The sequence below is a fragment of the Callorhinus ursinus genome, unplaced genomic scaffold, assembly GCF_003265705.2.
Source record: "Callorhinus ursinus isolate GAN/ISIS: 27379988/994484 unplaced genomic scaffold, GSC_fseal_2.0 scaffold7, whole genome shotgun sequence".
NCBI classification, from domain to species: Eukaryota; Metazoa; Chordata; class Mammalia; order Carnivora; family Otariidae; genus Callorhinus; species Callorhinus ursinus.
In genome coordinates this window covers 71,724,394-71,751,562 of record NW_027397069.1, presented here as the reverse complement: position 1 = coordinate 71,751,562, position 27,169 = coordinate 71,724,394, and the positions used below count along the sequence as shown (strand labels likewise).

At 41.9% G+C, this 27,169-nt stretch overlaps 1 protein-coding gene and 1 pseudogene across 2 annotated transcripts in view; both read right to left on the bottom strand.

Moving 5' to 3' along the window:
• The window catches only part of SPATA13 (spermatogenesis associated 13), a 138,519-nt gene that overhangs the window by 89,096 nt on the left and 22,254 nt on the right, over window positions 1–27,169 (bottom strand). The window lies entirely within an intron of this gene.
• LOC112826846 (U6 snRNA-associated Sm-like protein LSm5 pseudogene) lies at window positions 16,272–16,808 on the bottom strand (annotated as a pseudogene).

Below are 27,169 nucleotides of genomic sequence, written 5' to 3'. Positions count from 1 at the left end.
ACAGGTGTCATCCTCTTTGGGAATCCCTTCCTGATCCTAAAAGTAATTAAGATCCCTTACTCTATGGATTACAGGCATCTCACCAAATTGCTTTACCAAGACATATTTATAATGATAGGTTTATATGGCTGCCCTCAGAACAAGGCTGTGAACTCTTTGAGAGTAAGAACGGTGTGCAACACTTACATTACTTATCTTGATGTAAAACTGTATCAGTTATCCTGCCTTGTCAAGTCTGTACCAACATAACAATTCATCAGCAATACCACCATATTTGTCAAATGTGAAGATGTTTAAATTTTTACAACACTAAAAAGTCTAAGTATTTATTAAAACTTAAGTTTTAAGATACAGATCTAGTAAAATACATACAGATCTGATTTCTGACTGGGGCAACATGCTTTTTTAAAAGTCCAGTGACTTAATATTTGGTTCATGCAGCTGAACGACGTGATTGTTGTGTGCTGCTTGGAATGAAACTGAAAATCACGGAAAAAGGCTTTTCCTGGAATTTCCGAGAAACATACCAAGTAGCATTATTTAGAACTAATACTTTGACCTCTATTAACCAACAAGGGTTGCGATTCAATCAGTGGCTTTGTAGCAAGTCTTGTAAATTGTGGGAGCTCTGCCAGAAAGATTTATGAACAGAACTACAAGGAAGAATTTTAGATGGGAATATTGTGAAATCCATTGTCTACAAGCTGGATTCTGGGATATATGAACTTTAGACTAGAACATTTTTTTTCACTCATAATGAAAATTCTTTGAAAACAACTATGACCAGTAATTTTTAAATAAGAATTTATAATACTTGAATTTGAAATTCAGAAATATGTATCAGGTTAAATGTACACACAAGGGGGTTTTTGTAATCTGTTCATGTAAATTACAGAAAATGTGACACTGGAGAAAAATATATTGGAATATATTACAAAATCTATTGAAACCTGAAAGTATAAATCTTTGAATCACACTGCTGTAGAATACTGCCTTTGGGAACATCGAACCCGTTTGTAAAGATTAGGGCACTAGAACCCAGTGGGTGTGAGAGACATGCTCATTGTCAAGCCACCACAGGTGAAAGCACAGTGAGGCTGGGAATCAGAGGCACCAGCTTTGGGCCCCAGCACAGACATGTACTGGCCAAACCTGCTGGTCATCCTAGACCTCTTCCTTTCCTTCCAGATCTCATTGGTCACCAAGTCGAAGAGATTCTCCTTCAGGTCTCGACAATCCGTGCTCAGTGTGGCTGCCACAGCCTTATTTCCGGTCTTTAGTGCCTTCCACCTGGACACCTGCATTAGCCTCCTGAAAAATATCCTGTCACCCCCAAGCCAGCCAGTTCCTTCCCAGAAATTGCCAGTGGAGTCGTGCCACTTCATTTAGTGTCACTGGCTGCCGCCCCTGAACCTCGAGGTATCAGATCTCAGCCGAGCACACAATACCTCTCACTCTGGCCATGCAGAATTATTCACAGAGAGGCTTTCTCATACTGCTATGCTTTGGGTTATTTCCTTGTTTGCTCTCAGAGACTTCCTCCAGCCATTTTTGTCTCTCTGTATTGTGGAGAAACACATTCCCAGGTTCCTCTGACAAACGGCTTCTGGCCAAGTTGGTCAGTGGTAAGTACTGGTGGGAGAAGATGCATGTGGGAGAAGGTAGACTCCAGGGTATTTCTCTCTGTGTGTGCTACTGCAGGGGCGTCTTCCCTATCCCTCCAGCCTATGGTGGGAGCATCTTCCCACTATTATTGTTCATCTGAGTTCCTCACTCTCTCCTCTTCTGTTTCGCGGCTGTGTAAACACAATCCCTATTTTAGATTCTCTTTGTTTGAAATACCTAGAGATGTTTTTCTTTTCCTGACTGATAATTATGTGCTTTGCCTAACTAACTTTCATTAATTCACATCAGCTTTTCCCCAAGAGGAACCCTTTGTTTCCTATCCAATTCAGATGCCCTTTCTCTGTGGGCTCTCTTACACATCGTTCCATTTTAGCATTTACCATACTGCTCTGTAATGCTGGTTTCATGGTCTCCTTTCTCTGCTAAACTCTGAAAAGGTTGAAAAGTTCTTTTAAGTCCCAAACCCGGTCTTACTTAACTCCGTATTCTTAGCATTCAGTCAGTTACTGAATGAACGAAGACCACTTCTTTTGCATAGTGCGTCAACAAAACATGTGGGGCCAGATCATTCTTAGCCATGAGGGCTGTCCTATGCATTGTAGAAAGCCAGCAGCATTCCCAGCCACTGCCTTCAAATGATGCTATTAGGAAGAAGAAATAGAACATGAGAGAAAGCTCTGAAAACCATGGAAATGCCATCAATTAGCTTCAGAATGGTTTCTCGGAAACTATTGAAATTTATCATTTCCAATCATAAAACAGTGTTCTATGTACTCTTTGATGGTACTGATAAAACAATCTTTAAAATGGTAATATTGTTAGCAGCTACAGTTTTCTGTGATTGAAAGCTCAACTTAATGTTTATGTTCCATTACTTTAACAGTTGTATCTAATTTTGTAGATGTTTTTTATACATTCAGTGAAAAAGAAAATTTAATATCATAGGAATGTAAATGCTGATATGTTAATTGTTACATTCACTGTTTAACCATCAAGAGATATTTAATTTTAATAGGTAATCAAACTTATCTGAAGTTTACTAATTTGAATGCTCACATTACATAAATTATATATCTGAGTTAATATGACAATGAAGAATTTTATAAATATTTCATAACAAAATATTTTCTAATATTAATATTGAAATGTATAGATTGATAGCATATACTTCAATCTGTCTCAGTGTTAATCAGCAAAATTTGAATAAAAATGTCCAAAGAGGGTCCTAAAGTAACTGTGATTATTAGAAAAGTGATTTTCTTCTGTAAAATTACATTTTCTGTTTAAAATATAAAATGTTTCTTCTATAAGAAATGACTTGGAAATATGTAATGCAACCCACACTTTTTTTTTAAGATTTTATTTATTTATTTGACAGAGAGACAGTGAGAGAGGGAACACAAGCAGGGGGAATGGGAGAGGGAGAAGCAGACTCCCCACTGAGCAAGGAGCCCGATGCAGAGCTCAATCCCAGGACCCTGGGATCATGACCCGAAGCGAAGGCAGAACTTAACGACTGAGCCACCCAAGTGCCTCAATGCAACCCATACTTTAATATTTTCCCTACTCTTAGTTCAAAGAAATTATTTTAACTTACTAAATGTAAAACAAAAATGAATTGGCATAAATATTAAGCTGGTACAGCTTTTTATAAATCTCTTTATCCAGGAAATTAAAGTTAAATGAATTTATACTTGGGTAGAGAGTAAGATTCTCTATTTCACACCACATATTATCATATTACCCTAAGTCAGATATATATATTTTGTGTAATCTGAGTCCAAATTATTAAGTTCTATAATTTAAACCAAGATGGCTGTGGAAAAAAAAAAACACAGAAGTGTAACTAAGACACTCCAATAAATATTAATTTCAAAATATCTGACAATAAATGCTTTACTTCATTGCAATTATACAGAATTTTATTTTCAGTAAGTTACAGTTTAGGGATTGATAAAAAGAAAGTAATAAGTCTTTCTCATATGCTGAACTTGCCCATTTGATTCTCCCTCTTTCTCTTCCTGTCAGGCCTTTTCCTTCTATTAACCGTTCCAATATCTTTCCCAGAGCCTTACTGAAATCAAGACTCTGAACAAAAGCTGGAAATTCTAGCACCCCACATTTTATGCACAGGTTGTACTCTAAAGGTACAACAGACAATCTGGTTCCCCACAGACTCTGTCCATCAAACTATTTAACTAACAATATGGCTACCACTGAATTTAACCATAATTTGTAACATTTCCATTGACAAATGTATCTAAGATTCAACTGTGGGTTCTAGATCCAGGGAGGAAGCTGCTTCCCACCCCCAAACTCCCACAGTCCTTAATATAAGACACTCTCCCTCCCTCTCCCTCTCCCGCCCAACCCCCATGTGTACCTGTCTGTCAAAGGATGAACGTCCCTTGCCCATGGATCTGGTATCCCTGGGTCTCTTCTGTTGAAGAACTGGGGGAGGATGCCTCAAAAAAGCCAGAGCTCTGGCTTCATTTAAATATCCAATCACTTAAGTGTTTAAAAATGGAAAGTGTATATAAAAAGGTAACTGTGGATGAGATTGAATCACTGTATCTTTGGGAAAGGTGTCAATTTCATACAAGCATACGATTGTCTTGGCTTGCCTTATCTGGGTTACTAGGCTAAACCACATTCCTGTGGGTGAGATGGGGTTTCCCAATGGGGATAGGTGTTTGCTCTGTCAGGTCTGTAGGGTGAAAGGAAGGCGTGGAGAAAATGAGGATTTGTCAAGGCAGGTCTTAGACCAAAGAGAGGAAGACCTTCCTTTGATCTCTGAATTGGGGGTCAGGCAGGTCTAGCGAGACACGCTCGGGGTAGGTCTGGATCTGTAGAACAGCTGGCGTGATCCCCTGTACTATACTTCCCTGCCATTGTCCCAACACCCAGCAGAGTCCCAGCCTCTGAACCTCCCCTTCCTCCACTCCCACTTTAAACCGCAGAGCTGAAAGAGCTTTGGAACACTTCAGGAGAATCACTGCCAAATTAAAGGTCTGAAGATAGCTTGCCTTGATTTCCTACACCTCGTCCCCTGTCCACAATCTTTCTCCTGGTGAGTAAGATTGCAGCAGTAACCACCAAAGTTCATGGTTAGGACTACCTAATGCCTGCAACCAACGCCAAAACTGATGTCACAGCAGAAACTGGACTTCCCTTGCACTTACTATTCAGAGCAAGAAAGTTTTCCAGATGGATGGCCCTAATCTTGAAGGCACTTTGAGGGTCACTGGAGCAAAAACAATGTTTCTATTTGCTAGAGGCAGGTTTAGCAGAATCTGGAGCCATGCGTCATCAGACTCACAGTCTAAAACACTTCGTGCAAGCTGCAGAGAAAACCCCTTTTACGGCTCAACACAGCTTGTAAATACAGTGTTTGGGAAAACATACTAACTGCTTACAAGAGTGTATCTTTGCATTGTATTTTCCCTGCATTTTTTTTTCTGCTCAAGTTTTTTGTTTTTGTGTTTTGCTTGAAATGTGTTTCTAGGCATAGAACCACAATTTATAACACTGCATGTTGGGGAAACGAGACCAAACTTTCAACTCGGTTCTATCCAGCAGCCAAACAGGTTTTAAATTGGGAGTTGCCATAGCAGCCCATTCTGCCATCACTAAGGATAGAGGACCAGGAAACACTTTTTCCTGGCTCTGTTCAACCAGGTAACCTGTATTCTCACATTTGTTTTCCGCATTAAAGCAGTTGCCAAAATGCCTTACACTGCCTAATTTAAATTGTCTTCTAACTGAGCTGACATTTGGATATTGTTTCCCTGTCAGCCCTTCCTGCCTCTTGGCAGACACCCTCCTTGCTCCATGCTGGGTAGCAATGTGGGATGACACCACTGATGAACAAAGCGAGTGGTGACCGGGCAACTACTCCTAAGCAGAGGCCCCCAGACTTACACCTCTGCCCGTGAGACAGCACGGCCCAGCCCGGCAGGAGCTGATCTGTGGCCACTCTGTTCAAGGAGGAGGCTATTCTGGTGAGCCCATCCTCGCGGGACATCATTCATACCTCTGGGGGATGAAAAAGTAACACTGAGGACTTCAGAATTGTGCTGGAACATAAAGAAAACTTCCTGCTGCTAATGGTTGAACCATATTCTCACACTCTCCCATGGCTTGGAAAAGCAAACGCCTCAACTGCAAGGAAAACCTGACAGAGGGACAGAGCAGCAGAACCCTGGCGAGGAAGATTCATGGTGGAGAAAAAAGGCATGCGTTTCAAAGGCTTTCACTGTTGCTGCCAATTTCTCTGCACATATTTGTCCTCCAAAGAGGGACTCACTGGCAACTCCGAGGGCTCCTAGTGGCTTCTTTAGAGTTTGCCATTCTTTCTCCACACAAAGATTTGTGGCCAGAAGCCTCCATGGGATCACATGACCTGCTCCCTCATCACTTGATTCATCTGTTTCGGGCACCTGCTGTGGGAAAGGGCACAGTTCTGGGGGCTCACTGATAGCAATCCTATGCACACAGCCTCTAGTGGTGACTGTGCTTACCATCTATTCTCCCCACTGATCCACTGTGTCCTGAGGGGGCAGTGAGTATAAGAGACAAGCCATGCTAGATAGCCTTGTCTCTTAGAATCTTGACACTTCGAATCTCCCCCTGCCCCCAGGGATTTTCCTTTTCTTCCATTTGCAGCAGTTCTGTCTTCCCAGTTAAGTCCGTCCTGTCAACCTGCAGGGCCTCATAGCCCATCAACTTGACCTACGCCTCCGACACTGAGCCTATGAGGAGACGCGGCCATCACTGGGCCACACCACTCTTCCCTCAGCTTCATTCACCTGACATGATGTTCCGGCTCTCACAAGCCAGACGCTTCTGGATGCCCAACAGAATGTAACAGGAGCAGGTATCAGACTCAGGAATACCCTGGCATCACATCCCACAGACATGGCTCCTCCAACACAGAGCTTAATAACGTCCTAAAATATGTCAGATGCTCCGCAGGGCCTGAAATGAAATGAATACTATAGTCTGTCTTTTGTGGAAAGTTTAAAACCAGTTTAGTTTAGGTGCTAAAAAACAAAAAACAACAACAAACAAAAAACTAAAGAATAAGAAAGACTTAAGTATCTGGAACCTAAAACAAGGAAAGTGAAGCAGTATGCAAGATGAGACACAGGTTACCCTCTGAGTCCAGGCAAGTAGGAAAGGAACAGATGTGCCTTCTGAGAGCCGTCGCAAAGAACCAGGGTCGACCAGCCAAGACCCAGGGAGTAGCCATCTCAGTAAGTCCACACCTCAGAGAGTTACAGCAGAATGCAGGTTAGGTGAGAAAAGGCATCAACCTAAGGCTTGGAATTCCTAGGTTTGGGTTCTTTGCCTTTTACTACTTTTGGGAACCTGGGCCAGTCACATCCCATCCTGACCTCAGATTTCCCAATGTGATCTTAACATTTCTTGGAGCATGTTTCATAAGGTTGTTATGAGAAACAAAAGCATTATAAGCAGAATATTCCCAATGAAATTTAACTATGCTCATAGCATGACACCTTTCTTTGTAAAGCATATATTTTATAGTTAGAGGTTAGTATAAAAATGGCTAATAGGAAATGAAATTCCAGCTCAAAATTTCTAGATGAGAAAATGAAATACTCCATTAGGAATTCAATGGATTTACACCTATTATACAGGTATCTAGACTTAGGCAAAAGTAAGGGATCCCATGCAGTCCATGGGGGTACAGAAAAGGTACACACATGTGCAAGTCACTGCTTCGTGACCCACAAATGGAAACCCATTTTGCTCCCTAAGGCCATGCTGCCAATTCAAAAGGTCACTGCCAGATGCACATGTAAGGACCAGCCAAGGAATACCTAAATGTGGATACTTCCCAAAGGATGGATCTGGAGCCAAAATATATATTAAATTCCATTATTCCATTTTAAAATCAGCTCTAACTTTTCCCCATACACATGCATAATATATGCCTTAGGACTCTCCCTTACCCTGACAGTGAGATATAAATAACAAGATGTCTCGAAATTTTGACAAGTAGTATTCTAAATGTCAATTTAGGATTCAAGTGTTCAGAATTTAAAACATATTTTCCTGTAAGATTCGCCTATTATCTGCCCAATCTGCCTTAATACATAGTGTAAACAATGTTTCCAATAGTAATATGACTGCTGTATTAATAAGTGAATTATAAGTATATTAAACTAAATTAATAATAGCAATTAATAAAAAGAGGAACCGGATTTTTTTGGCTTAGGGGTTCAGATGGTAGAAGTGGAAAAAGGAGAGGAAGAAGAGCTTTGCCCCCTATACGAGAAAGGCCCTTGTGATATCTGGAAATAGGAATGTTTGTCTTTGGCATCCTCTGACCTTCCTCTCTTTACACTCATCATCCTCTGTGAGCTACTCCCATACCCACTCCCCACCCCAGGGCATGTTCCATTACATAAGAGGTTACTTCTGCCTCTTGGCCACCTTCCTCTGATTTCTCAGGCCAGGAATGTCCTCGATGCTGTGGAGACAAGAGCAAAACCACACAGCCCAGCACGTGGAAGAAAACCCGCTGCCATGTCCTGGGCTGTAACTCGCTACCGCACTAAGGTCAGGCCCACTATGGAGTCAGGCCCTACACCAGCCTGCCGGTCACACTGCTTATATTCTTGGCATCTTGACATCCTGAGCTTGTCTTGTTTGACTCTTGCTTCCCCAGGGGGCAGTGATTTCAGGGCTCAGGGACAAGGAGTGGGCAGCCAAGCAGTTACTTCTTAGGGAGAAGGTTTGTGAGCCGAAGCCTTCCTGTCCACAAAACAAAGCCTGCCTTTCATTTTTTCAAGATCTGGTAAGGTAGCTGTGCAAGGGTGTGCTTCATTGTGACCAATTTAACTACATTTGGATTTCAATTCAAAACAACCCTGCTTCACAACTCCTCCGCAAAAAAACAACCTGCCAAAGTCTGCTGGTGTGTTTCTTTTCTAATTATAATTTCAGAACTATAATGATACAGCAGTCAACTCTACAGAGCCCAACAGTCTTACCCAGACCAACTGCTCTGATGCAAGAGTTTGGCGGTTTAGCAATAGTCGGTGCCTCAGTTGCCTCTGGGGTGGTCACATACGCAGCACAGGGCCACGTGCAGGTAAGAACACCTGCAAAGTCAACTAAGTCTGTCATCACTGGAGTGAATGTAAATTAGAAAGAAACACTGATGGCCTCAATGTAAATGAAGTTCCTGTGGCTTGTTTTGAAACTTTGTCTTTTAACAAGAAAGAACTGCCTATGAGGCTTCATTCATTCATCCATTCATTCATCTATTCATTCATACATTCATTCATCCATTCAGCAAATGCTCCCTTGGTTTCTCCTGTCTGGCTGGTGTTGGAGGAGACACCAGCAGGAGAGTGGTGAACAGCAGACATTGTCTCGGCCACCGCAGACCTTTCTCCAGCTGAGGAAAGTCACACAGTTGACCCTTAAACAGCACGTGGCTGAACAGCACAGGTCCACTGACACACGGACTTTTTTCAATAAATACAGTACGATACATAAATGTATTTTCTTCTTCTTATGATTTGCTTAATAGTATGTTCTTTTCTCTAGCTTACTTTATTATAAGAATACAGTATATAATACATCTAACATACCGCATATGTGTGAGTCAACTGTTTATGTTCTCAGTAAATAAGGCTTCTGGTAGAGAGTAGGCTATTAGTAGTTAAGTTTGTAGGGGATCCAAGGTTATATGCAGATTTCTGACTATGTTGGGAATCGGTTGCCCCTAAACCCCATGTTGTTCAAGGGTCAACTGTTTAATAAGCAATTGTGATGAACTCTGCATTGTTATAACATCTGAACTGGCCTCCTTCTGGAAGTGACATGGCACTAGGACCTGACAGATATCAAAGGTGGAGGTACCAAGATGGCTGGAGGATGGTGGGCAGGGAGAGGCTAGGGCCTTGTAAGCCATGTTAAGGATTCAGGGTTTATTCTGAGGAGCAGCAGATGACCTACACAGATCCGGAGGCAGCAAGACTAGAGACCGAGAAGGCAATTACGTGGCCGCCAGAGCCACCAGGGTGAGACAGCGGTGGCCTGGACTCACACGGGGGCTGTGAGATGGGGGCGGTGATGGAGACAGAATGCCATGGCCTGGGGACCAGCTGGGTGTGTGGCTTGAGGGAGAGGGAGTCAGTGTGACTCCAGGTGACAGGCTGGGACAAACAATGGTGCCATTTACTGAACTACCCAGACCTAGCGGGGAGCAGAACGGGAGGGAAGATAAGGACTTCCGAGCAAAGTATGCTGCCTTTGCATCATGCAAGTGGACATGACCAGGCAGCAGCTGCAGGTCACCCTGGGCCTGGAGTGGGCAGCAGGGCTGGGCTCGAGTCTCAGATCCAAGGTTATCCTGTCACTTTGGAGGAATAACATGAAAGGGGCAGGAGAAGCACCCCTAAGTGACAGCTAGAGATGAGTGGCCTAGAAGAGGGAACTGGAAAGGAAATAGCAAACAGGGTGGATTTAGTATAAAGTCTAGAGATTCAAGGTCAGAATCTAGAGCTCCAAGAACACGGATGCTGATACTGTCACTGCAGGATGACGATTGTCACTTCGTTTTATTGACTAGCCCTTTGGCAAGAACTGTCTTTTCGCCTTTAATTCGCTCACCCCACAATCTAATTTCAGTAAAAACACTGATCTTTTGAAAATAAAAATTGAGTGAAGTTAAGGTCTCAGATCTCTCTCCACCTGAGACTGTCCAGCTGTCTACCTGTACAACTGAAAGAAAGCATCACTGGGGCTTAAGAGAAAAACAGGAATGGGTCCTTTAAAATATTGGTGATACTACTGCGATCACTGTGCATTTTCAAGCTGAATTCCTAAAATTTGCTTGGTCCTAAGCACAGTTCTTGTTCCCCTAAGCTGGGGATTAGCAACATGTCTCCCTGTATCACTGTGATAATGGATCCACACGCCGGAACCCGGAGCTCACCAATACTGGGCAAGGCCCAGGGAGCCACATTCAAAATGGGCCTCCTCCACAGAATTACAATCTTGTCCAGGAAATAACACAAATATATTTAGAGATCCCTATTTTCTAGGAACTTTATGAATCTTAGGTTAAAACAACAACAACAACAACAAACACCTATATCTAACCTTCAACAATGGAGTTGAGATGATTCATCTCGAGACTTCCATGTGACTTCAAATTGCACTAAGCACACTAATTTCTGAAGAAATTGAAGTTTTTCTTAGCTTGAAGCTTTTCTTACACTTGGAAACACCCTTTTTCAGACAGCTAATTAAAACTATTTAGGTAAATGGGATTGTTAGGTACTTCTTTTGGCCTGTGGGTTCTGTGAAAGACTTAAGACACCAGGGCTCATGGACTGAGAAAGTTTGGGAACCCTCTGAACCAGAGAGTGAAACCTATTTGCAGGTAAAGATCAATCTGGAAAGTGTTCCACACCCACACCAGGCCTTTCATGACTGAGTCATTGGGAGCAGCTCATTCAGAAGCCAGTGTGAACGCCATCCTGATGGGAAGGTGAAATGGCTCTCTAAGAACTCAGGCTCTACTGATACTCCCCATCTGGAATTCTAGTAGCACTGGGCGATTATGAAATTATGCTCTAACTCCATTCTTCCTCAGGCACATTTTCTTTTATTCCATAGTAGAACAATCTGGAATTGGACCCAATATGCACTTAACCAACAGGAATATGGAGCATGGATCATTCATCCTGACTGGCAGCTGAACCTATTACAAGCAATCACTGGAATACAGTTGCTTCCTCCCCATTCTGAGAGGCCGCCAGGTCCTTGATTCTAAACACAATCAGCAACTCTGAGCCTCCCTTGACATTAACCGCCTTCCTCCAGCTTGCTGACAAAGGAATTCCAGTCTCAAAATTATTGGCAGACAATAAGAAGGAGGCTTGCCACTTCCCAGCTGAAAGCTTTTCAACAACTCCCCTCAGGCAGTGCTGCTCAAACTTTTACTCTAAATTACTCCCGATAATATCAATCAGTGAGAGAGAAAGTCTGTATGCCAGGTATTCTCAATGCTCATAACCACCCTCTACTAGCCCACCCATTTCACAGATGCAAATTTGAGGCTGGGCCCTCAGATCACAAAGGAGAAAGAGATGGAGCCCTTAACTCACTGCAATTGCCTCTCCCTGGGGGCCAAGGAGAGCCAGTTCACACCTTGGGGAAGGCTGAGGGAAGCAGGTTACTGAATGCAGAAAATTCAAGTTCCGTGATTTATCTTTACAAGTCATGCAAATTTTTCATTCCCTTCAGAAAGTTTATTTTTATAAAAAACAATGCTTTCCACCTTATAACCATTAAGGATGATTTTCATCCAAAATACAGAAAAATAGCAAGTGTTAGTAAGGATATGGAGAAATTAGAACCACTGTTCCCTGTTGTGGGAATGGAAAATGGTACAGCTGCTATGGAAAACAGTCTGGAGGTTCCTCAAGAAGTTAAACATAGAATTACCACAGGATCCAGGAATTCCACTCCTAGGGATACACCCAAAAGAACTGAAAGCAGGGTCTTGAAGAGGTATTTGTACACCCATGTAAACAGCATCATTATTCACAGCAGCCAAAAGGTGGAAGCAGCCCTAAGACCATCTACAGATGAATGGATACACAACATGTAGTATATCTGTACAACAGACTATCATTCAGCCTTAAAAAGGAAGGAGATTCGGATAAAGAAGATGTGGTATATATACACAATGGAATATTATGCAGCCATCAAAAGGAATGAGATCTTGCCATTTGCAACGACGTGGATGGAACTGGAGGGTGTTATGCTGAGTGAAATAAGTCAATCAGAGAAAGACATGTATCATATGACCTCACTGATATGAGGAATTCTTAATCTCAGGAACAAACTGAGGGTTGCTGGAGTGGTTGGGGGTGGGAGGGATGGGGTGGCTGAGTGATGGACATTGGGGAAGATATGTGCTACAGTGAGCGCTGTGAATTGTGTAAGACTGTTGAATCACAGATCTGAAACAAATAACGCAACATATTTTAAGAAAAAAGAAAAAGAAGAAGATAGCAGGAGAGGAAGAATGAAGGGGAGTAAGTCGGAGGGGGAGACGAACCATGAGAGACGATGGACTCTGAAAAACAAACTGAGGGTTCTAGAGGGGAGGAGGGGTAGGGGGATGGGTTAACCTGGTGATGGGTATTAAAGAGGGCACATTCTGCATGGAGCACTGGGTGTTATGAACAAACAATGAATCATGGAACACTACACCAAAACAAATTATGTAATATATGGTGATTAACATAACAATAAAAAATTAAAAAAAAAAAGGAAGGAGATTCTGCACTATGCTTCAACATGGATGAAACTTGAGGGCATTATGCAAAGTGAAAAGGGCCAAGCAGGAAAGGTCAAATACTTTATGATTCCAATCACACTGAGGTACTTAGAGTAGCCAAATTGATAGAGACAGAAAATAGAATGGTGGTTGCCAGGGGCTTGGGGGATAGAGAAGGAATGGGGAGTTGGTGTTTACAGGGTAGAAAGTCTGATTTTGGGAAGATGGAAAGGTTCTGGAGATGGATGGTGGTGGTGATTGCACAACAATGTCAATATTGTGCACTTAGTGCCACTGAACTGTGCAGCTAAAATGGTTAAAATGCGAAGTTTTATAATACATGCATTTTTCTACATTTAAAAAAATGCTCTGGCTTAAAAAAAGGGCAAAAAAAGAACCAAAAGAAAACAGTTTCAAATTTACCCATTAAATGAATTAAAATTTTCCAAAATGTACTTGATTCAGGAAAATTCATGATTATCCTATACAGTTTCAAATATCCCTGCGCACAAAGCTTCCTCAGACTTTTCATCTGTACAGTGGGTAACAGGACCAGAGACCTTGAAGGACCGTGGCAAGGATTAAATAATATTATTCATGCAAGAGTGTCTGAGACATAACAGGTGCTCCGGTCAGCCCCTGGCTGTTAGCCCTCTGTGACCTTCCTCCTGCCACTGTCACCTATGAGATTCAGCTCAGAGGTAAAATTTCCCCAATGGCATCTTGAAAGTAATAGGTCCTGTGCTAAACCACAATACCGTGGCAGACCACATCTAACACACACCATTATATAAGTTAGGTTTGTGCATGACTGACACACCCCCAGCAGACACAAGCCCCTTAAACACGGGGCCTGTCTTAGTCATCCCTAGCCACAGCATGTACATAGTACAGTATTTGGCACCTAATAGCAGTCCAATAAATATTTGATGAAACATTCAGAGTCTCTTTGTAAACATTAGGTCTGGATGCCTACAAGGTAAACGTATCCATCTGTCAGAGAGACTACCAAATTCTTCCCATGAAATTACCTGTACACTGTAATATAAAAAAAAAGAGAGAGAGAGAGAGAGAGGCTTTCCAGCTTCTTTTCCTGTAGATATACCACGAGAAAGAGAAATAAGTCTGAGAATTAGAGGGCCCACTGAATTGAAGCCACAGAAATTACCCTATTCCAATTCTTGCCTTCAGGAATCAGCCATGAAATGAAGGGAAAGCCCTACATTACTGGAGTCCTGCCCTCCCAACATGCATGTGTCACTGTCCATCTACACATAACATCCAGAGACCCGTGTACCACATCGAATCCTCAGTAGTGATGTTTCAGGAAACATGTGACAGGCCACAGGAGTTCCGTCCCTTTTCTTGAGTTGACACCTGACTCAGTACACAGACTGAGTACAGACTTTATGAAATGAAGGCTTCTTTGTGTGGAAATTAGAGAACAGACATAGAAAAAGTTGAAGGGCTATATTATCAGTATTTTTACCTTTTCTATTAAGTGATGATTATCCAGGCACCCATTTTTATCCTCCATGGAATGGTCCTTTGCCCTTTTGGGGGGGGGGGGCATGGTGCTTGGGAAAGTGGCAACTCCAAATATCTGTTCCTGAGAAACTCTGACATAATAAAAATCACCGCAAAATTATTAGAGCTATTTATTACCTCCTGAGTTAGGGCTTACTATTTCCTTATCAATACCACCACATTGGACAAACACGTGAAATGCTTCAGCATTATGCTCTTCTTTAGTTCACAAAGTAAGTGGTTGTTTGTAACATTATTCTGGTCTCTCGTGAGTGCTTTGCTACCTTTGCTGAAATTTCCTTATCCTAAAAAATAGGAAATGTAAAAAGAGAAGAACAAAAGAAAAAAAAACCTGCCTAATGAGAGAGTTGTCACTGTCTTCTACCTACATCTTCTCAATAAGAATACTGGACCTATTATCTGTTATTTTCCAAGATTCTTCCTCCTACTCCCTTCAGGTATTAAATCTCAATTTTAATTTTCTTCTCCAATCTGCACACACACAAAAAGTCACAGGAGCATTCCAACACTGTACCTCAAAGAAAGGTAAAGTTAAAAAATAGGAACTTAGGTCTTTGACCGGGGCCAGTACTGGGTTCCAGGGACTGTGCTGGCAGGATGTCCTGCCCAGCGCTCGTGCAGATGAGAAAGTGCTCAAGCAGACATTTGTCCCCAGGCTAGTCTCAAGAATGCGCTGTTCGCCGTGGGACCAAATGCCCTTTATGGTCACGGGCAAAATATTTACAGCCACCCATTTAGCGTAGCTGTACAGCTTTACAATCAAAAGAGAGCTTGGGGGCCCAGTCACAGGAAGATCAGACTCTTCTGCACAATGAGATCATTAATGTCCTTCTGATTTAATCCTAGAAGAATTAAAAAACATGCTCACCACAACAAAATGATATCCATACCCATTATCTTTTAGAAGCAAGACTAGATTCAGATGTATGGAAGACATGAGTCCCATATTGTGAAGTCACTTATTTTACTTGTATAAAAATAAATACTGCTACAACGTGGATAAACCTCAAAAGCTAAGTAAAACCTTACAGGGCTAAGAAGAAGACAGACACAGGGCCCATGTACTGTTTGGTTCTAGCGACATACTGAGATGCCCAGAGAGCAAATCTATAGAGACAGATTGCCAGGGGCCGGGGAGGAAACAAGTGTCGCTGACAAATGGCCATGAGGTTTCTTTTGGGGATGGTGGAAACATTTCAAAATTAGATTGTTGCGATGGCTGTTCACAGCTCTGTAAATCTACTAAAAATTACTGAAATGTACAATTAAAATGAGTTAACTAAAAAAACCAATAAAGCTGTTAAATGTACAAAATAAAAAACAGGAATCACAACTGCCTTATGATTAATCTAATAAACATTTGAGGAGGATTTAGACAACAGGCCACAAAATTCATGGTAAAGCATGTATTTACTGCAGGCATCCAGGTCATGAATTTCGGTCAAGAGCCACAATATATTTCCCAAATCCCCACCTCAGAAAAGTTGGTAACATGCCTCCCCATTTTCCCATCCTCCTCACCCACAACCTCAGGAAAGGTCTTCCTTCTTGATGGTTTTTCTATCACTCTTTTTAAGGGACTTTAAAACAAACATCTTTACTTCTTAGTATCTGCCCATTTGGACTTGAGCTTTTCTCCAGGGCTCAGCCCTCAATTACACAGGAGAGGAAACCTGGTTCCATTAGAGCCCCAGAGAGAAGGCTTCCCACAACAGAACAATCAGGAGCTCTCTAGAAAAAATTATCTTCTGGGATATACCCGGCTGCAATCCAAAAGGTAGACAGGTTCCTCTTTTTTTTTTTTTAACCAAAAACACTTTAATTTTAGTCTTCAAAGAACAAAGTGTTCTTCTTTTTCCAAGATAATAATGATTAACTTAAAAAAATGGGCATTTACAATGCATCTTCAAAACATTTCCCTTTAACGGGGAAACTTAGCTTTATGGAATCCAAACATTAAAAGGTTAAAAAAAAATTTCTATCTTGTTGTCATTATAAGACAAAACAGAGTAAGTCAAGGAAATCCATCCATACTTCAGGACCTTCTCCTCCAGGAACCAGCACTGTTATATTATTTCCATTGAGCAAAATTTGATCAAATTTAGGGATCCTTCTTTCTGGTATGATTTCAAATTCAGTGACATTCGCCAGTACCGTACTGACAAAGTTATCAGATCCCAAAAGTGTTCAAAACAATTTCTTTATCACTCTTCATCACGATGTAAATTCTTGATCCTACACATTTGTCCACAAGCTCTAGAAGCAGCAGCTGTGATGGGTTGGTGGTAGCGTTAGCAGCCATGGCGACGCCGGAAGTAGGTGGAGACTTTTCTCACGGAGAAGCCACACTCTCAGGGCTGGCGAGTTCTCCATGCACAACCCCCTGGGTCAGATTCAGAATTGAGTCTAAGTTACGTCATTGTGAGGAACGGGCGGGTGTGAGCCACCAACAGAGCTCCAGGGCCATGACGGGCTCTTTGCAGTGAGTGCTGCCCCATAAACGTGATCTCTGCTGTGCCTACCATTTCAAGTAGATGATGCTGTCTGGCCCGCTAAGCAGATACATTCGTGCATGTTTGCTGCTGTCTGTCCTTCCTTAATAGCTCCACAGGCAAACTGGTTATACCCTGTCAAACTAGTCCCATAAACTGAGCAGCAGGGGCCCTGGCTCCCAACACCAGCCCTTCTGGAAAATTCCTCCATTCTCTCAGCCTGACGCGGCTCCTCCACCTCCAGCTATGCTTTTTGCTGCTCTTGGTTTTGTTTTACATTTTTAATTAATTAATTAAAATAATACACAGGCTCACAGCTCTATCGAGTCTTTCTCATTCGAAGCTTCTTTCTCACCTCACGGCCACCCTTCTCTTTCCTCTTCGTGTGCGTCTTCCCCTCAGGGGACCGCTTACGTCTGACTTTAAAATGTCGCCCAAATTAATTTTCTCCTGTTCCTGGTAGTCAGGTTTCTTCACAGACGGGATTTTTGACTGTTGGAAATGATCAAGACTTTTGTTCAATGTCTCATTTTACAAATGAGGACCTGAGGAGCTTTATTCATGATTGCCCAAACTGGGAAACAACCATGACGTCCTTCAAGAGGCGAGTATATAAATAACTGTACCACAGCCAGACAATGGGATATCACTGCAGTCAGTGGTTTTTATCGCTATAAAAAGGAGTGAGCTATTCAGCCATGAAAAACAGAGAAACCTTAAAAGCAGCCAATCTGAAAAGGCTACGTTCTGTATGATTACAATTATATGGCATTCTGGAAAAAGCAAAACTATGGAGACAGTAAAAAGGTCAGTGGGTGCCAGGGGTTAAGAGGGAAGGACGTATGAATAGGAGGAGCACAGAGAATGTTTCGGGCAGTGAAACTACTCTGTATGATATTATATACGCATCATTATACATTAGTCAAAACCCACAGCCTGCACAACACCAAGGTGAACCCTAACATAAACTATGGACTTTAGTTAATAATAACAGATTTAATAACCTTGGCTCATTGTGCCACACTGATGTAAAATGTTAATAATGGGAAACTGCGCACAGGGGATAGGGGTATTTGGAAACGCTGTACTTCCCAATCAATATTTCTGCAAACTTAAAAGATCTAAAAAATAAAGTATATTAATTCAAAACACAAATAAAGAGCTGCTGATAGAGTGGGACAGTCAGGCCAATGACGCACACCTTCTACTACTTGAGAGCTTTGAACACAGCACAGAGGGTCCTTGCTCACCTAGAGAAGTGCCCAGAAACCACCTCTTAGGTTAGCAATTATGCTAACCCAACTAAGGTAAAGGGAGAACCACGACCATTACAACATCAAGATTCAAAAATACCTCTAATCAAAATCCAGGCTCTATATGTGCATAACGTTGACCAGCTGACTTTAAAATCCACATGAAAGAACAAGGGCTTGGGATGGCCTACAATACTCCTGGGGGGCTGGGGGCAGGGAACAAGGAGGTGAGACATGCTCTGCCAACGTCAGGAGCCTCAATTTTAAAGCAAGATTAAAGTTCAATTATTACATGAAGTTGAGCATTTCAACTGAAGGAATGAGTAGAGTACTGTGTTTGGCTTTTTTTTCCAACTTGAAATGAGATTCTTATGACCCAAAAATGACCAGAAAAGTCATGGGAACTGCTTGAGTCTCCATGGAGGGCATGGCAAGAACTAATCACAGAGCTAACTTAAAGGGACAACAGGGAACAAAAAAATAAAGTTGTTTCATGGCCACATCTCATATGTTATGCTTATTCAACCAGACAGTTATATGAAAATATATTGTTTAGGAATATAGTTATACGTGGAAAACCAATAAGAAAAAGTTAACAAGGGATAATCCCAAAATTCAGAATAATGGTTACTGCTTGGTAGGGGTTGGCAGGGCGAGGACAAAGAGGAAATATTTACAGATGTTGGTGGCATTTTATTTTTCAAGTTGGGTAATGCATACATGTTATTTGTTAATCTTTGAATTCATGTATATGTTACAAATATTCTTTGTATAAGTTAAATATTTAATAAATAGGTTTTTAAAAAGACAGACAAGGGTTAAAAGAATGGGTCAGAAAATACTAATATAAATAGCATACAACATAATAAAGCTAAGTAGGTGTGCCAATCATTTGGCATTGGATAGGCCCATGCTGAAATTCCTTTTTTTTTTTTAAAGATTTTATTTATTTGACGGAGAGAGACACAGCGAGAGCAGGAACACAAGCAGGGAGAGTGGGAGAGGGAGAAGCAGGCTTCCTGCTGAGCAGGGAACCCGATGTGCGGCTCGATCCCAGGACCCTGGGATCATGACCTCAGCAGAAGGCAGACGCTTAACAATTGAGCCACCCAGGCGCCCTATGCTGAAATTCCTAACACACCACTCAGCAGCCATATAACCTTGAACAAGTTACATAACTATTTTGTTATTTTTTAGAGGGTTTTTTTTTTTTTATTTATTTGAGAGAGAGAGACAGAGAGAGCACAAGCAGGGAGGAGAGGGAGAAGCAGGCTCCTCACTGAGCAAGGAGTCGGATGGGGGGCTCGATCCCAGGACCCTGGGATCATGACCTCAGCAGAAGGCAGACGCTTAACCGACTGAGCCACCCAGGCGCCCCTTACATAATTCTTTTTGAGTTTCAGTTCCTCCATCTGAAAAAAGAAGGAGTAAGAGTATTGTTCAAGTTGTAGTTGGGTTAAATAGGATAATGCCTGTTGAGCTCAGCAGGAGTCTGGCAAAGAGGGTAAAAACAGCTCCCATTTGTTGACATTGACCACATGCCAAGAGCCACGGGAAGTACCTTACAGGCACAATCACAATGAATCATCTCAAGGTCAATAAGCAATGGAGATAGAATTTGAACCTATAGGGTCTCTGATTCCAGAGCTAGGTTCTTAACCACCAATAACTCTGAGGAAAGTTATATGTCATTAATGGTGCTGTTTATTATGAGGTTTTAAAAATTAGGTTAAAGTTAAAAATTATTTCCACATGGCTAAGATGGGACTACTTGACACAAAAGTAATTTACTTCAGAAAGAACCCAAAGATGTAATGAACCAGAGAGCTGATGTGACTGGACAATGTCACCCAGCTATCAGAAAATTCCAATACATTCCTGGTCTACACAAATGATAGATCTTTTGATCGGAGCAGTCTTTTCATCCCTCCCCTAAACCCATACACTGGCCTGTTAATTTGGAGTAATATATCCAGTTCCAAGTACCACATCTTAAAAGAAACAGAGAAACTTTAAATCGGTTTGGACAGCCATCTGCCACGCATTACCTTCCACAAACAGTAGAGGGATTCTGGGATTCTGAGCTTTAAAAAGACCACTATTAGGGAAGATATCACAATGGTTTTACTATGTAAGAGGGAATAGAGATTTATCTGGATGTGCACTCTTGGGTAGAATCAGTGCACAGAATGATTCTGGGACACAGAATTCATGAACAATCAAGGAAACAGAACATGCCATCTAGGGAGGTTCATGCTTTCCACCAAAGGTGGGCTTAGTAGCTGGGGCCACAGACCACAAATGGTGTAGGGGTGGATTCATGACCTCTGAGGTGTCCTCCACCTTCACGCTTTTCTGATCCTGCAATATATAATACATATCCTAAAAATCCAATCCTTACATAAACAGCAGACAAATCCTATAGGAAGGGATACCACCCATCTTGGATGCCCTCTGGTTCTCATCTGGGAACCTTCTAACTTTGCTGAGCTAGTTAGTTTCCAGGTCCTAAAGATCACATGTGAGACAGGCTCACACAGTACCTGGGCTTTGTGTAAAACAAGGACAAAGAGAAGAGACTATAAAACAAAGCCCACCTACTTACCTGCATAAGCCTACGTCCAGTTTTAAGTTCCAAACAACAGTTATTTAGGAAACTGATGTAGACTGCCACAAGAATGAGAAAGAGTGGTACCCCTACATTAATCCCAAACCAATTAAGTCAGTGAGAGAATCCTGTGGGTTTTGTTACCAGAGTCTAAAGGATTTAGTGGCAAAGCGTTTCAGAGACCTCTAGACTTTTTTTTCTTGTTCCTGGAACATACAGCAAAGCAATTTATATCTGAAACAGGCTTGCTGCTTTATTACAAAGTGACTTTCCATAAGTCTATATGGGAGTTGGGGGGGGGGAGTGGCGGAGGAGAGGCTGTGAGGACCTGACATTTAAGTACAGTCAGTTTAGAAACAAAATGAGAACACAAGAGAGGAAAAATGGGAAGGTTAGTTGTTGGAAGAGCAATGGTTCTGCTTTAAAGAAACCAAACATACAGGGGCTCCTCCGTGGTTCAGTGAGTTGAGCATCCAACTCTTGGTTTTGCCTCAGGTCATGATCTCAGGGTTGTGAGATTGAGCCCCTTGTCAGGCTCCACACTCAGCAGGGAATTGGCTTGAGATTTTCTCTTCCTCTCCCTCTGCCCCTCCACCCACTCATGCTCACTTGCTCTCTCTCAAATAAATAAATAAATAAATAAAATCTTCAAAAAGAAAAAGAAACCAAATGTGTTATTGCAGGATTTGAGCCCAGGACAAAAATCTGCCTCCAGAAGACCCCATGCACATTGAGAGACATAGGGAACTCAATGGACAGTCCCATACATCCTAGTAATTTGGGTGGTATTAATGGCCCTCTCTAATCTCTAATTACCCAGAAATGAAAATAAGGTAAAGGATAGCCACCTTTTGGGATATCACCAGAGCAGGTCTAACAGGCCCACCCAAGATTCTTCCATTCTCTAGAAGAACAGACCTTATTCTGACTTGCTGTTTAGCACTGATTAGGTAAATTACAGGTTAATTTGTAGATTATTTTTGTCCAGCGGCGATGCAAATTATTTCTGCCTTGCAGAGAACATACTGCAAAGGTTACTGCCCTGTAGGACTTTAACTAGCTTTGTCTAACTTAGCAAACATTTCAGCAGCCCTTTCCTGACAGACTATATAAGTCTCTGCTCTTCTTGAAAACAGTTTGATATACTTAATCTATATTTAATCACCATTTTGCCACTTACTCTTTCTATCTTTATCATTTCTCTTTTGTCTATGTCACAATTTTTGTCACTATTATCATACATTTAACTACTTTATCATATGAATGTTAGTTAATGTAGCTGGTATGGGGGTTTCAGAGAGCAGAATGAAAGACTTGTCTTCCTTGAAACAGGAGTTTTTTCTAAAGACTGAAAAATTAACAAAAATTAAAACAAAAAAAGTTTTATCACAAAGTTAAGATTTCCAAATAACTTAGTCCTACTTTTCCAATATATCTGATCACTACTCACCCACGTCTGGCAGCTGGTTGCTCATTTCACACTCAACTCCTTCTTCTGCTCAATCCAACGTTCTAGTCTAATTTGGAAAACATGCCTATTATTGTCTCTTGAAATTTACTACTCCCTACTAACCTGCCAATTTCTTCAGAAAGTAAATGATATTTAATGAGCATTAGGTACCAGACACTGTAATAGACTATTCGTGTACATGAACAAACAGGCAAAGAAGAAACCAGAATTATTTCTAAAATGAACTGCAATCTTTACTTGACTTTCTAAGAACATCATAACCCATAGTGATGATTCTTAAAGTCTCATCTTCTCTTCTCTATTTTCTATCATCTGAGTGCTTTCTATCTTTTCTACCTCTCTTCTTTTTCAATAGGCTATTAGTATAGATACTATATATTACATAGACCTCCTTAGCTTCCATGGTTCTTAGTCACGTTCTCTTTGCTCTACTCATTTCCAGATTCTGTACAAATGCCCAGACAGGTAAAAAGATCTCGAACAGTCTCATTACTCTTGTCTCTGCTCTACCTGCAATTCCAGTTACCTTCATTTCATATATGAGTATGGTGAGTCCTAGGGACTTACAGAGAGGCCCAAAGCCACACAGTAGAAGGCCTGAGGTGATCAACCCTGATGGAATAACAGAATCTGACGTCTTCTCTACCACACTCCATTGCCTCTCAAAACTGACCTAGCTCTAGAAATTTCCAACAAGAACTTAACCACGCATGATCCCTTGGGGGAAACAAAGTGATGCTTAGAAAGGGTAAGTCATTTGACCAAAGTCATAAGGAAAGTTTAAGCACAGGGATGTAAGCTCAGGTCCTTCCAGCTGTAAACTGTCATCTTCAGCAATTGATTCACACACATTTAAGCACCCTGCCCAAAAATCTCTTTCATAGCATCCTTGCCTCTTTTTTCATTTTATGTTGCCTTTTTCATTTTATGTTGACTTGCACCTGATTTCTTGGATCACATCTTGGTACTGTTCCTTCAAGTACCTTCCAGGATCTTAAAGCGAATGAGTAACATCTCTTATATTTTTTATGGCAATGAGCAAGGACCAATCAACATTTATGAATGTATGGATGACATGACAAGGACAATTAAAAAACTTGTTCTACATAAATTGGAAGTTTTTTTAGTGTGCTGGGGAAAGGGGCAGCTATTTTCAAATGATGTTATGTAATTTAAGACTTTATTTTATATTTCAATGAATATTAGTTATCGATTACATAAATATTATGAAACAGAATATATATTCACGTAAAGGTTAAAGACTGTTGCGGAACACTTCAAAGTAACGTTCGCTCGCAACAGGCTTCTTTTGTGTGAAGCCTTCCACCCTTTGGGAGTATGCCTTCAATCTCACTGTCATTACAAAGGCTTCTTTGAAAACACCAGAGAAGTACTCACTGTGACCACTCCTCACCACATTCGAGTAATATAGGAAACTCTTAGAATTTACCCCAGGCCCCTGGAGAGGTTTTGAAAACTCTGCATTAAGTGTCCCATCACTTCTGTTGAATTTCTTGGCACCAAACAAACTCAAACACAAAGGCACTAAAATTAAGTTTCAGTTTTCCCTATATGGCAGTCATCCAGATAATATGGAACATGCTTAGTTTTCACTATTTTCGTAAAGGAAAACCCCAAATTTACAAATTAGCATAGTCCCCAAGAATATATCCCCAGTCCTATGGGGAGCTCTTGTCACTAATCTAAAACCTCACCGAAGTTGATACATTCAGTCTTCCCCCCTTAAACCTTTCTAGCCAACTTGTCAACAGGAGTTAATATGTACCTACATTAACCAGTGAAACTTTTCCCATGTTCGCCTCGCCTGCCTATCCCCAGGAAAGTGAAACTGGATATTATTAGAGCAAAACTGACAAATCAGTTACTCGGGACCCAAAGAAACCAAAATCCTAGAAAACCCACCTTATAGATAATCAGTGCCTAAATGACTACAAGTTTGCTATAATGCTGTAGGAGTTCCAGACAGTAAGTGTTGATGAGGATGTGAAGAAATCAGAACCCCTTTACATGGCTAGTGAGGACGTAAATGGTGCAGCTACCTTAAAGATTTTTATTTATTTATTTTGGCGCAAGCGCCCATGAGAGAAAAAGAGAGAGAGAGAGAGAGAGCACTAGATGGGAGGAGGGGCAGAGGGAGAAGTAGACTCCCCACTGAGCAGGGAGCCTGACATGGGACTTAATCCCAGGACCCTTAAATCATGACCTGAGCCGAAGGCAGACGCTTAACCCACTGAGCCACCCAGGTGCCCTGGTGCAGCTACTTTAGAAAACAGTTTGGCAGTTCTGCAAAATATAAATACAGAGTTATCATACGACCCAGCGAGCGATTCCACACCGAGGTATATTCCCAAGAGACTTGAAAACGCATGCCCACACAAAAACTTGTACATGAATGTTTACAACAACATCAGACATAATAGTTAAAATGTGGAAATAAACCAAGTATCCATCAACTGATGCAGGGAGCAACCAAATAGGACATACCCACAGATTTGAATATTATTTGGCCATATAGAGGAAGTACTAATGCATGCTACATGTGGATGAGCCCTGAAAATATTATCCTAAGTGAAATAAGCCAGTCACAACACAGGACACATATTACATGATTCCCATTTATATGAAATGTCAAGAACAGGCCAATCCATGGAGACTAGCAGATCAGTTAGGCAGATAGTTAGTGACCCAGCGACAGAATAAACAGCAGTGTTAGGAGAGGAAATTATTGTCCTTCCAACCTAATAAAGTAGACCAAATCAGTTGGTGGTGAAATGTTGAATATGTGGTTGCTAGGACCATAGTTCTAACACTGTTATAAGTTTGAGATGTAAAATAATCATCCTTTGGGGCACCTCTGTGGCTCAGTCGGTTAAATCTCTCGGCCTTCGGCTCAGGTCATCATCTCCCAGACCTGGGATCAAGCCCTACGTTGGGATTCCTGCTCATCGGGGAGTCTGCTTCTCTCTCTCTTCCTCTGCCCCTCCCTACCACTCATTCTCTCTAAATAAACAAATATTTAAAATAAAATAAAATAATCATCCTTAAAAAGGTCACTTGAGAAGTAGAGGTTGGATGAAGTCAGTTATCCATTTCCATGGTCTATGAACAACTTGAAAGTCCATAGGAACCAGCTACAGCCAGTATCTAGAGCACCCGTCTACCTCCCCATCTACATCCGTCATATTTCATTGGCTGATTCTCTAATACTCCAACAATGTGCATCTTCTCCTGCCAAGAGTCTGCTCTTGCAGGCCATCAGAGAAAGAGAAGTCCCAAGGTGATCTTAGCTGCATGGACTTTTCTTTCTTTTTGTAAAAAAAAAAACAAAAAAAAAAAACGATGTTTTGAATGATGCTAAGTTCAGGGCACCTGTCAGCATGTCTAAATCATTTCCTGGATTGGCACTCATCTGACATCACTGGCGTCCCAGACCCCAGTATAGCTGGGTGTGTATGTATAGCTGCAGTGTCACCATCTTAGAATCCTTGTCCTGCGAAGACCCTTAGTATGTGTGGTGAAGCCGCTGGAGATCGTGTAACTGGAAGGTGGCAAAGATTAATGAGGCATCATCAAGACTCTGCTGTTGAAACATGGATGCACAGATGGGAAGATGGGCCTGGAACTTGAACACTGACAGTGTGGGTCTCCTCTACAAACTATTCTCAAATTTCTGCTTCTCATGCTTATATAACCCTCAGTACTTCCTCCCTTCTAGACTCGTCTCAACATATTACAATTCTCTGATTGCTTATCCAACAGTATCCGACCTGGAAACCCTATGAAGGATGAGACCTCCTCGACCTTGTTCATCACCCAGCACAACTTCTGTGCAGGTAAACAGCTAGGTTTTTCATCTAGCAGCTGCCTCCCGACACTCTTGGAACCACTCCTGCTCTAACACTCAGGGAGCCTCTTCACCAGGATTCCCCTCTCATGCTCAGATGCAACCAAGTTCAAGTGCTCTTCTCAGCAGTCCCCCAGTGTCAACAAAATCTCCTTTCTCCCAGGTGCCCATACCCACAGCCTTGAGAATCCTGCACTTCTCCATCTCCCTGTCCCCACCCCCATTCCCTACATCTTTGGATTCATTCCCTCACGTCCACTTCCTCTGCTGGTCTCCCACCTCAGAGCTTTCTTACCTCTCACCAAGATCTGTTAGCAGTTTTCCATTTTTCTACTCTCCAGTCCATTCAGTGCCCAAATGCCAGATGAAGTTTCCTGAAGCGCATCCCCAGCCACACTCAACATCCTGCTGCACGACTCTGAACAGCTCCCTGGATTAAAATGTAATCTCCTTCAGGGCTCTCATCATTTATACCCACTCTTACTTCCCAACTATTTTCAAAAACTTTACGGCACTCCTACGAGGTGCAAGGCACAAGGTGTGGTGTTTTGAGAACAGCAGGAAAAATAAAAACTTGTTTCCTCTCATGCTATTCCCATATGAAGATGCTCTTGGCCTCAGTCACCCTGGACTACCTGCTGGTCTCCACAAGCATCTTCTGCTCTCTTGCCTGTTGACACTGTTCTAACCGCGCAGAAGGCTTTCTTCGCTGTGTTAGCCTCTCAAAATCCTATGAGATCCTCAAGGTTTGCCTCACATGACACCTCCTCCTACCAACCAGATCTTCCCTTTGCTTCGCCACCACCCTAACCCCAATCGCACAATCACACCCTGGGAGATAAACTCAGACCGGCTCTGTCCCTCAGAGCCTGTATATAATACGTACACCCCCGCTAGGCGAATCGGTCCCAGGACAGAAAGTCAGCTGTGCTGTCACTCACACCCAGGGCCCACCACATTAAACACACACTCCT